Source organism: Zingiber officinale, chromosome 1B (assembly GCF_018446385.1).
Source record: "Zingiber officinale cultivar Zhangliang chromosome 1B, Zo_v1.1, whole genome shotgun sequence".
NCBI lineage: Eukaryota > Viridiplantae > Streptophyta > Magnoliopsida > Zingiberales > Zingiberaceae > Zingiber > Zingiber officinale.
This window is the reverse complement of record NC_055986.1, coordinates 134,709,223-134,720,736: the sequence shown is the minus strand read 5'-3', so window position 1 is coordinate 134,720,736 and position 11,514 is coordinate 134,709,223.

Genomic DNA, 11,514 nt, shown 5'->3' with positions numbered 1-11,514 from the left:
CATATAACGATCCATGATACTTTCTCATGGCGGGTCATTCAGTATACATTCTCCAATGCATACCCATGTGCCAACTTGATATCTCCATATCCATGACTTGTGAGATCAAGTCATCGAGTTGACCTACATGCTAGTCTCGTCGCATTAACATTATCCCTGAATGTTAATACTTAACTAGGAATGATTAAGAGTAGTGTTCCCTATATCATCTCACTATCGATTCAACTAACCGATTGATATAGGTAAGAACCTTCTACTCAAGGACGCTATTATACTTAGTTATTTCACACCAATACAAGTAAGCATAATAACTATAAACAAATGCCTTTATTTATATATAAGAATATGATACAATGAGTCCATACAAAAATCATCAAATGATTGGCTCTAGGGCTCTAACTAACAAGCCAGTGGGGATTCATGCAGATGCTCGGGTGATCACGGTCTGCAACGGTGACGGTGACAGCTAAAGCGTTCTGTTGCATCGGCTTCATTCGCAGGCCTGATCTCTTCGAGATCTGCGAACAGAACAATTTTGCCTTAAATCCTAGAAGTATAAGGGAGCGTTTGATTTTAGGGGAATAGGAGTGGGGAATATGTAGGGTTCTTTTGAGAGCATGAAACAAAACGAAATCAAAGCGGTAACCATTCACAGTGATCTCCTAAAGAAATCGTCGAAGAATCGCTGGAGAAGTCACTGCTGCTGTCGCCGAGAAGATCACCACTTGAAACTTCCTCGAACTTTTCTACGAACCAAATCCCAGTCTCTGGACGTTCTCTAGCGCTCTCTGATCACCTCACAACTTCGCTTGCCCCTCTTTGATCACCTTCGCATCAACTTCTGCTGCGCTCTTCTCCGATTGCTTGGACGCTCTTTTTATAGGAAGGTCGAGAAAGACGAAGGGGAAAGGGCGCCCCTTCGTCTCCTTAGCGTTTGCAGCAACGAGACGTTTGCAGCAACGAAAGAGACGACCCTCTTTGTCTCCTGTAACGCCCAACAGAATGGAAATGAGAATCATTGATTGTCATTGTTAATATTTGGATTATAGGAATACGAATACAAATAAGGGAATGAATCCTTGAAATTTGGTAATAACTCATTCCTATGTACCTCCCCTTCAATGAGCCATTACCCTATTTTCATCAATCAAAATATTCCCTTATTCCAAAAATACCCTTGACCTAAAACTAAAATTTTCTCCCTTAATATCAAATATCAAAATATATTTAGAGGGTGTTTGGTTCTTTCCTAGGAATAGGAATTAGAATGAGAATCATTGTATTGTGGAATGAGAATAGGTATGAGCATGAATATCACTCTTAAAAGTAATGTTTGGTTAGTTGCATATTTTATATCGGAAGAAATCAAAATTTTCTTTTTTACCCTTAAAGGAAAATAAGAGAAAAAATTAGATGTGAGAGAAAGATGAATGTGAGAGAAAAATATGATGAAAAAGAATGATGAGAGAGAAAGTGTGATGAGAGAAAATGAGAAAAGAAAGTGTGATAGGAGAGAGCATGATTAGAGAAGATGAGAGAGAAAATATGATGTGAGAAAATATGATGGAGGCGGATGAAGAAAGATAAAATGTAATGGGAAAAAAAAGAGGAGAGAGAATGTGATGAGAGAGATTGAGGAGAGAGAGAAAGTATGGTGAGAGAGAAAGTGTGATGAGAGAGAAAGTGTGATGAGAAAAAAAGAGAATAGTGAGTGTGATGGGAGAGATTGAAGAGAGAAAAAATATAATGAGGGAGAAAATATGATGAAAGAGAAAGTGTGTTGAGGAAAAAAATGAGGAAGTGTGATAAGAGAGATTGAGAAGAGAGAAAGTGTGATGAGAATAAAAGTGTGATAAAAAAAAAAGGAAAAGAGAGTGTGATGAGAGAGACTGAGAGAGAAATTATGATGAGAAAAAAAAGAAGGAAGAGAGTGTGATGGAAGAGATTGAGGAGAGATAAAGTATGATGAGAGAAAAAATATAATAAGAAAAAGAATGTGATAGAAGAGATTAAGGAGAGAGAAAGTGTGTGATAAAATGATGAGAAAGAAAATATGATAAAAAAATATGATGAGAAAGATTAAAAAAAATAATATGAAAAAAAAATAAATGAATGTTCATAGACGACCGAACATCATGAAGAATTGAACACCACAAACGTCTAAGATACCCACGTGAAATTGAACCCTCTTAGAAAACTCGTCCCAGCGCTCTGAGTCTTAGAGCATTAAATTGTAATAATCGGGAGAGTCATGTGTGTCTAATCTTGCCTTAAATTTAGGTTTAAATGAAATTAAAAAGAAAAACACATTTATAAATGAGCAAGCATTTTTTTTTTGCCAAAACGTCATACGGACGCGTTTTTTTTTAAAAAAAATAATAAATCAATCAATTGGACGGCCATTTAAAATGAATTGATCAAAATACCCCTCTCTAAAAATTAAAAAGAGTCAATTGGACACTCTATTTAAAATGAATTGTCTGAAATACACCTTGCTATATTTTAAGGTTACAGCTTACTGTTGGTGCAGCGGAGACCGGCAAGAAGGGGGTGAATTGCTGAAAACAAAAAGTAACTATACCCTCCTCGTACTTTCAACTCAGTTAGTGCAATAGTTAACAAAATAATAAAACAGTAAAAGAAAGACACAGAAGAATTAACCTGGTTACAACCAAGGAGGTTGTTAATCCAGGGCAATAGAAGCGCACTAAAAGAAACTCTTCTTTGCTGAAGGCGGAGAAGCCTTTTACACTTTCAAAAGCTCAGAACTATTGCTAGGAAACACTACAGATTGAATGCTTGAGTTGTTGTTGAATTCCTAGCTCCAGGGGCCTTTATATAGGCCCTGGAAATCTTATCTCGAGAGTCCAAGGCGCCTCCAGCTTGGCGCCAACTCGATCTGCGGATAAAACTTTATCCAGTCAAACTCAATTTGACCTGTTGAAGGCGCCTTCATGATGGAGACGCCTCCAAGCCTGCTGGAGGCGCCTCCAAGCTGGCAGCACAAATTCCAGCTCGATTTTTCCAGCTTCCGACGCTCCGTTCTTTTGGGTGATTTCGGCCAACCGGAATAGGGCTCACCCGAACCCAATTCCCGGCCTTCTCCTCGAGCAGCCTTCCGTCCTGGCTTAACGTCCCTTGAACGCCGCGCACGCTCTTCACGCCCACCGGAGTACTCCTCCGCAGCTCTCTCGTCCTTCGGACGCACCGAGCCCGTCGGCTCCTTTCCCGTGCCGTCCTTCTCGCTAGCTGCGTCTTCCGCTCGACTTCCTGTGCTCCTAAGCTCCTGCACACTCAGACACAGGGATCAAACACAGCAGGACCTAACCAACTTGGTTGATCACATCAAAACTACCACGGGGGTCCAACAATCTCTCCCTTTTTTATGTGCATAAACCCAAGTTCAAGTTAGGGTTAAAAATAGATAAAAAATAGTAATTTTAAAGAAAAATTACTAAACTAACAAGTTAAGAATAATTTTTACAATTAGTAAAATTGCAACACTTTTTTAAAAAAAATAAATTTTAAGTTTTCTCTAACTCCCCCTAAACTTGTACTTTTCTCTCCCCCTTTGATCATAGCAAAAATGGGGTCTTAAGAATATTCAAGTAAGATTGAGGTTTTTTGAAAATTTTCTAAGTTAAAAATGAATTTTTGAAAAAAAATTGCTAAGTTAAAATAAATTTTCAAAAAAAAAATTCTAAGTATAAAAAATCCTAAGTAAATATTCAAATGTTCCCAAAAAAAATTTCTAAGTCAAGTGAATGAACTTTTAGAATTTTCCAGAAGAAAATTTCTAACCCAAAAAATTAAGTTAGAATTTTAAAAAAAAATTCTAAGGAATTTTTTTAAAAAAAAATCTAAGGAATTTTTTTTAAAAAAAAATCTAAGGAATTTTTTAAAAAAAAATTCTAAGGAATTTTTGTTTATTTTAACAAATATTTGATAAACTTTCAAAGCATTATTTAATTTTTGTTTAATGCATTTTCAGAAAGTTAATTAAACATTTTCTTTCAATATTTTAGCTTCCAGGTCGTGGCGAGGCACTAGGCCTTCTTGGTTATTGGAGCAACAACCACTTCCTTAGACAAAGCTTCCATAAAGAATTTCAATGTTTAATTTTCTCATTGTAGGCTTTTAATTTTTGAAAAATTAATTAAGCACAAATTTTGGAACCCAATAGAGGTTCCTACCTACAGGGTTATTCAGATACTTAGGGGGTACATAATTTTTGGGTATTCTTCTAAGTTGACCCTGATGGTTTCTAATGTACCAGTTCAATTTTCCATAAACTTTAATTTTTGAATTTGGAAATCTATTTAAACATGTATTATTTCTTAACTTCTCAATTTCTAATTTTAGATTTTTATTTTCAGATTTTAAATTTTCATTTTCTTTTTCTAATTGATCTAATTCTTTAGACAAAGCTTTAATAAACTCAAAAGACTGTTTAGAGTTTAGGGAACGTACCTTACTTACCTCATCTTGCGATGCTCCCCCTTCATCATTGCTTTCTCCTTCTGATGTTCCTCCCCCTTCATCTATGCTCATTTCTGAACTGGATGTTTCTTCTAGCTGATGGTTCGCCAATAGCGCTAACCCTGAGAATTCTTCGATGTCCGACTCAGAGGTTGACGAATCTGACCAAGTAGCCTTCAGATTCTTGTGCTTGGAGGGTTCTGGTTTCTTGTATTTTGGCTTTGCCCTTTCTTTCTCCTTTCTCTTTAGCTTTGGGTAGTCATCTTTGATGTGTCCCTCTTCGTTGCAGTTGTAGCAGCTAACCGTCCTCTTCTTTCGATGATGCCTCTGCGATTTAAATTTATTAGTACTAAAAAACTTATTGAAGCGTCTTACCAGTAGTGCCGCTTCGGATTCGTCGACTGAGGCTTCAGAGTCAGAACTGTTCATGTTTGCCTTTAAGGCAATGTTCTGACTTGTCTTCTCTGCTCCATTGGGTTCTAAAACTCGAGATTCGTGAAGTTCAAAAGTTGAAAATAATTGTTCTAACGTACTTACCTCGAGGTCCTTAGAGATGTAATACACATCTACTAAGGAGGCCCACTCTGGAGTTCTCGGAAAGGCATTGAGCGCGTATTGGATAGAATCCTGGTTGGTTACCTCTTCTCCAAGGTTCGTTAGTTGCATTATCAGCTCCTTGATTCTCGCCTGGAGTTGCGCTACCTTCTCGCCTTGGTTCATCCGGAGGTTCGTTAACTGGTTCCGGAGGATGTCGCGCTCCGCTAGCTTCGCTTCGGAAGTACCTTCGTGAAGCTCCAGGAATTTCTCCCAGAGATCTTTCGCTGAGTCGTAGCTTCCGATCTGATTTACCTCCTGCGGCGGCAGCACACTGAGCAGGTGGAACTCTGCCTTTCCGTTGGCGACGAAATCGGCTTGCTCCTTCTTGCTCCATGTGTTTTCTTCTTTGTCTTTCGGCGCTGCAAAACCATATTTCATTGTAATAAGAATATCAAAATCCGTTTTAAAAAATACCTCCATTTTGCGCTTCCAAGTGGCGAAGTCTCCGTCGAACTTCGGGGGATGGATGTTCGCTCCGGCCATCGTCTTGATCGTAGTGCTTCAGTTGGCGGTTAGTCCTTCTGAGGCGATCAGGCTCTGATACCACTTGTTGGTGCAGCGGAGGCCGGCAAGAGGGGGGTGAATTGCTGAAAACAAAAATTAAACTATACCCTCCTCGTACTTTCAACTCAGTTAGTGCAATAGTTAACAAAATAATAAAACAGTAAAAGAAAGACACAGAAGAATTAACCTGGTTACAACCAAGGAGGTTGTTAATCCAGGGCAGTAGAAGCGCACTAAAAGAAACTCTCCTTTGCTGAAGGCGGAGAAGCCTTTTACACTTTCAAAAGCTCAGAACTATTGCTAGGAAACACTACAGATTGAATGCTTGAGTTGTTGTTGAATTCCTAGCTCCAGGGGCCTTTATATAGGCCCTGGAAATCTTATCCCGAGAGTCCAAGGCGCCTCCAACAGGGTTCAAGGCGCCTCCAACTCGATCTGCGGATAAAACTTTATTCGCAGCGCAAACGGTCAAGCTGGCCTGCTCAAGGCGCCTTGAACAGGCTTGAAGGCGCCTTCAAGCTACAGTAACTTCTGCTACAGTAACTTTCTGCTACAGTAATTTCCAGCTTCTTTTGACTCCTTTTCTTCTTCGCTTTGGCTTCCGAAGCTCCGTTCTTTTGGGTGATTGCGGCCAACCGGAATAGGGCTCACCCGAACCCAATTCCCGGCCTTCTCCTTGAGCAGCCTTCCGTCCCGGCTTAACGTCCCTCGAACGCCGTGCACGCTCTTCACGCCCACCGGAGTACTCTTCTGCAGCTCTCTCGTCCTTCGGACGCGCCGAGCCCGTCGGCTCCTTTCTCGTGCCGTCCTTCTCGCTAGCTGCGTCTTCCGCTCGACTTCCTGTGCTCCTAAGCTCCTGCACACTCAGACACAGGGATCAAACACAGCAGGACCTAACCAACTTGGTTAATCACATCAAAACTACCACGGGGTCCAACACTTATCACGTGTAACAACTAACTTTGATGGTGATACAATAATATTTATTTGAAATATAATAAATGTGATGAAGTTCGCTCACTATAAAATAATTTTTTTTTGATGAATTTTTTTAAAAAATGTTACTAAAAATAATTTGTGATGAAATATTTGACAAAAAATATTTATCATAGAAAAGTCGTTCCCAAATATTTGTGACGAAAACTATGAAATTTATCACAAAATTAGTTGGAAACATCGTAAAATTTAGAAATATAGATCTGTTATGAATTTTGTTCGTCACAAATTTTGCAACAATTTTTAAAATTTATTGTTGATTTTTGCGACTAAAATAAGAATTCGTCGCAAACTTAGTTGGAACATCGTAAAATTTAGAAATTCATATCTGAATGAATTTTGATTTTTGCGACGAATCTTGAAATTCGTCACAGAAATCTATAACGAATCTGAAAATTCGTCGCATAATCTGCGACGAATCTAAAAATTCGTCGCATAATTTACGATGAATTTTCAAATTCGTTGCAGAATCTACGATGAATTTTCATATTCGTCATAGATTTCTGCGACGGATTTCTAGATTCATTGCAATATGTGACGAATTTCGAGATTCATAGTAGAATCTGCAACGAATTTTAAGATTTATTGTAGAAATCTACAATGGATTTAAAAATTCGTCATAGAATGTAGCACTATTTTTTCAATACATTACGATATGTTTGTGATAAAAAAAAATTTCATCATAAAATTTGTCACAAAACGTAATAAAAAATATCCATAATTAATTAATTTCTACATTTAATCTGGTTAATAAAAAATATCTATCAAATTATACATCAAATTCATATATATCATATTTAACACATCATATCTAACAAAATAAAACTATACATTAAATCAAATCACAATTCATACATCAAACCCAAACATCACAAAATATTCATACAATCCAAACATTTCATACATCAAAATGCAAACATAGTAAAAGATATAATATCCGTACAATCCAAACATCATAAAAATCATTCATACATCAACAAATATCCAAACATCACTAAATCTTCTCCATCTTATTCCAATATCCTTTTTTCCTGTATCAAAATAAAAATATAAAAAATAGTAATGATTACAAGAAAGAAAAAACTATATATGAATATAAAAAATAATTTTTACTTACTCTGACATTAATATTCATTGTGTTTGACCAATCCTATTTCAAATAAATTAACAGTATTAACAAAAAAGAAACGTTCACAATCAAATAATTAATGTTCAAAAATACCAGTATGAGATAAATAATATTTATGCAAGAAGATTCATCACCACAGTCATCATCATCATTGGCGCCATCGCCATCGCCATCGCCACCATTGTCACAGAAACTAGAAGGAGCAGAACTTAAAGCTGTCTCATAATTAAATCTTGTTGTTGGCGTATAGATCTAATTTCTCCATCTCTAGCTCTCATTTCTACATCTCTAGCTCTTCTTTCTTTATCTCTTTCTAATATTATGCCCTTTAAATGTGCAACCTCTTTAGTCAAGGTATTGATATGAGTCGTGACTATGTAAACGAATCGAGCCGGTTCGAAAAATATTCGATTCGTATTTAAATTTATCGAAATTCGAGCCGAACTCGAGCCCAAATTATATTGTTCGATAGTTTGCGAGTTGCTCGTGAGCCTTAATATTTTATTAATATAAGTTAGATATATATTAAATAAATAAATTTTGAGTCTTTCGAGTACCTATTTTCGAGCAATAATTCGAATAGTTCTCGAACATGTTCGAATCTTTCGAGCCGAACTCGAACTCGAGCCCTAATTCAAACCGAACTCGAACACAAAATTTTAAATTTTTCAGGCTTCGAATCGGGCTTGAACTCGAATATACATATTTCAAGCCGAATTCGAGCCTTAAATTTTTTAGCATATTCGGCTCGATTCGGTTCGTTTACACCCCCTAGTCATGACTACTGTTAGGGAGGAAAAGGATTACTGACAGATGACTCAGTTTCCTCACTAGTATATGATTTTTGCTTAAAGAATTTATTCCCAATATCCTTTCCCCTTTCCATCCTCCACTAGCCTCCAGCCATAAGTCTAAATTATTACTGACAGTTTCCTCACTAGCACATGAACTTCTATATGCCCTCTCAAGCTCATCAGGTTTTTCTTGTATTATAATGATAAAATTAAAATAAATTTATTGTAACAATAATTTATAAACACATATATTTTTAATTAATCTAAACCTTTATTGCTTTTGCTCTAGTCCCGCTCCAAGACTTTCCCTTTTTATATATAATTTAAACTTTTGGAAGCTGGTTAAGGTCTTAGAGAGCTCAGAATGATATGAAATTAGTTCCAATGAGTTTCTATAAATCCCCTAATTCTATAAATCTCCTCAAACATTAATTTTCCCCAACCGATGATTTTTTTGAACGTGAAGGTGTCTAAAAATTTTAATCACCTTTAAAAAAATCACTGATCTCAATATATTAGATAAACTTAATATTTGAGTGCATTTATATGATCATGTGATTTATATTAACTCATAGGAACTGGTTTTTATCTCATTCTGAGCTCTCTAAGTAACCTCAATCGATTTCAGAAAGTTTATTTTTTAAAAAAAATATTAACATTTTGCGACGAATTTAGAATTCATTGCAAATTCTGCGATAAATTTCTAAATTCGTTGTAAATCTGTGATAAATTTAGAAATTCGTTGCAGATTTTTCAAATATGTTTCTATATAATTTTAAACTTTCTGAAGCCAGTTGATGTACTTAAAGATTCGGAATGACATGAAAGTAGTTCGTATGAGTTTCTATAAATCCCCTACTTTTATAAATTTCCTCAAACACTAAGTTTACCCAACCGATAATTTTTTTTATGCGAAATTGTTTTAAAACTATTAATTTCTTTCAAAAAACCACCGATCTCAATATATTAAGTAAAATTAATATTTAAGTGAATTTATATGATCAGGAGATTTATAGAAGTCAATAGAAACTGATTTCATCTTATTCTGAGCTCTCCAGATACCTCAACCTACTTTGGATATTTCAAAATAAGTGTAACCTGTTAAATTTATAACTTCTCATAGAAATTTTACTAAGTCTTAAGTGCATGTAATTGATTTAGCAAAGGAAGAAAAAATATATTTGGTCAAATTATTTTTTAAGGACACTAATATAATCAGGGGATTTATAGGAACCCATAGGAACTTGTTTCATATCATTCCAAGTTCTCTAGATACCTCAACCGACTTCGAAAAGTTTTTTTTTAAAAAAAAACATAATGTTTTACGACGAATTTAGAATTCATCGCAGATTCTATGACAAATTTCTAAATTCATCGCAGATTCTATGATGAATTTCTAAATTCGTCGTAAATCTGCGACGAATTTAAAATTTTATTGCAGATTAGCCAAATAATTTTATATATAATTTTAAATTTTCTGAAGTCGGTTGAGGTACGTAGAGAGCTCGAAATGACATGAAACCTGATTTTATAAATCTCCTCAAACACTAATTTTACCCCACCAGTGATTTTTTTGACATCAAAGTATTTAAAAAATATTAATTTCCTTCAAAAAGTCACTAATCTCAATATACTGGGTAAAATTAATATTTGAATGCATTTATATGATTAAGAGATTTATAAAAACTCATAGGAACTAGTTTCATCTCATTTTGAGCTATGTGCTTTGGATATTTTAAAATAAGTGTAACATCTTAAATTCATAAATTATTATAGATATTTTACTAAGTCTTAGGTACACGTAATTGATTTAACAATGGAAAAAAAAATTATTTGGTCAGATTATTTTTTAACGGTATTAATATAATCAAGAGATTTATAAGAACTCATAGGAACTTATTTTATATCATTCTGAGCTCTCTAGTACCTCAATGGATTTCGGATTTTTTTTTAAATAACATTCTGCGATGAATTTAGAATTTGTAGCATATTCTGCGACAAATTTCTAAATTTGTCACAGGTTTACCAAATATTTTTATATATAAATTTAAAATTTTTCAAAGCCGGTTGAGGTACTTAGGGAGCTCGGAATGACATGAAATTAGTTTCTATGGGTTCCTATAAATCCCCTAATTTTAGAAATCTTCTCAAATACTTATTTTACCCCACCGATGATTTTTTTGATGCAAACCTATTCAAACAATGTTAATTTCCTTCAAAAAATTATTGATCTCGATATATTAGGTAAATTAATATTTGAATGAATTTATATGATTAGGAAATTTAGGAATTGGTCTATCTCATTCTGAGCTTTCTAGTACCTCAATCGGTTTTGGAAAGTTTATTTAAAAAAATTAACATTCTACGACAAATTTAGAATTCGTCACAGATTCTGCGACAAATTTCTAAATTTGTCGTAGATCTGCGATGAATTTAGAAATTCGTCACATATTTGCCAGATATATATAAAAATTTAAACTTTTTAAAGTCGGTTGAGGTATTTAGAGAACTCAGAATGATATAAAACTAATTCTTATATGTTCCTATAAATTCTCTAATTTTATAAATCTCCTCAAATACTATTTTACCCAACCGGTAATTTTTTTTTTTATGCGATGGTATTTGAAAAATATTAATTACCTTAAAAAATCACCGATCTCAATATATTAGGTAAAATTAATATTTGAGTGCATTTATATAATGAGGAGATTTATAGAAACTAGTTTCATCTCATTCCGAGCACTCTACATACCTTAACTGTCATCGGAATATTTTTTTTTTAAAAAAAATTAACCTTCTGTGATAAATTTAGAATTCATCATAGATTCTGCAACAAATTTCTAAATTTGTCACAAATTTATAAATTTGTCACAATTTTACGACGAATTTAGAAATTCATCGCAGATTTATCAAATATTTTTATATATAAATTTAAACCTTCCTAAGCAGGTTGAGGTACTTAGAGAGCTCGGAATAATATGAAATCAGTTCCTATAGGTTCCTATAAATCCCCTG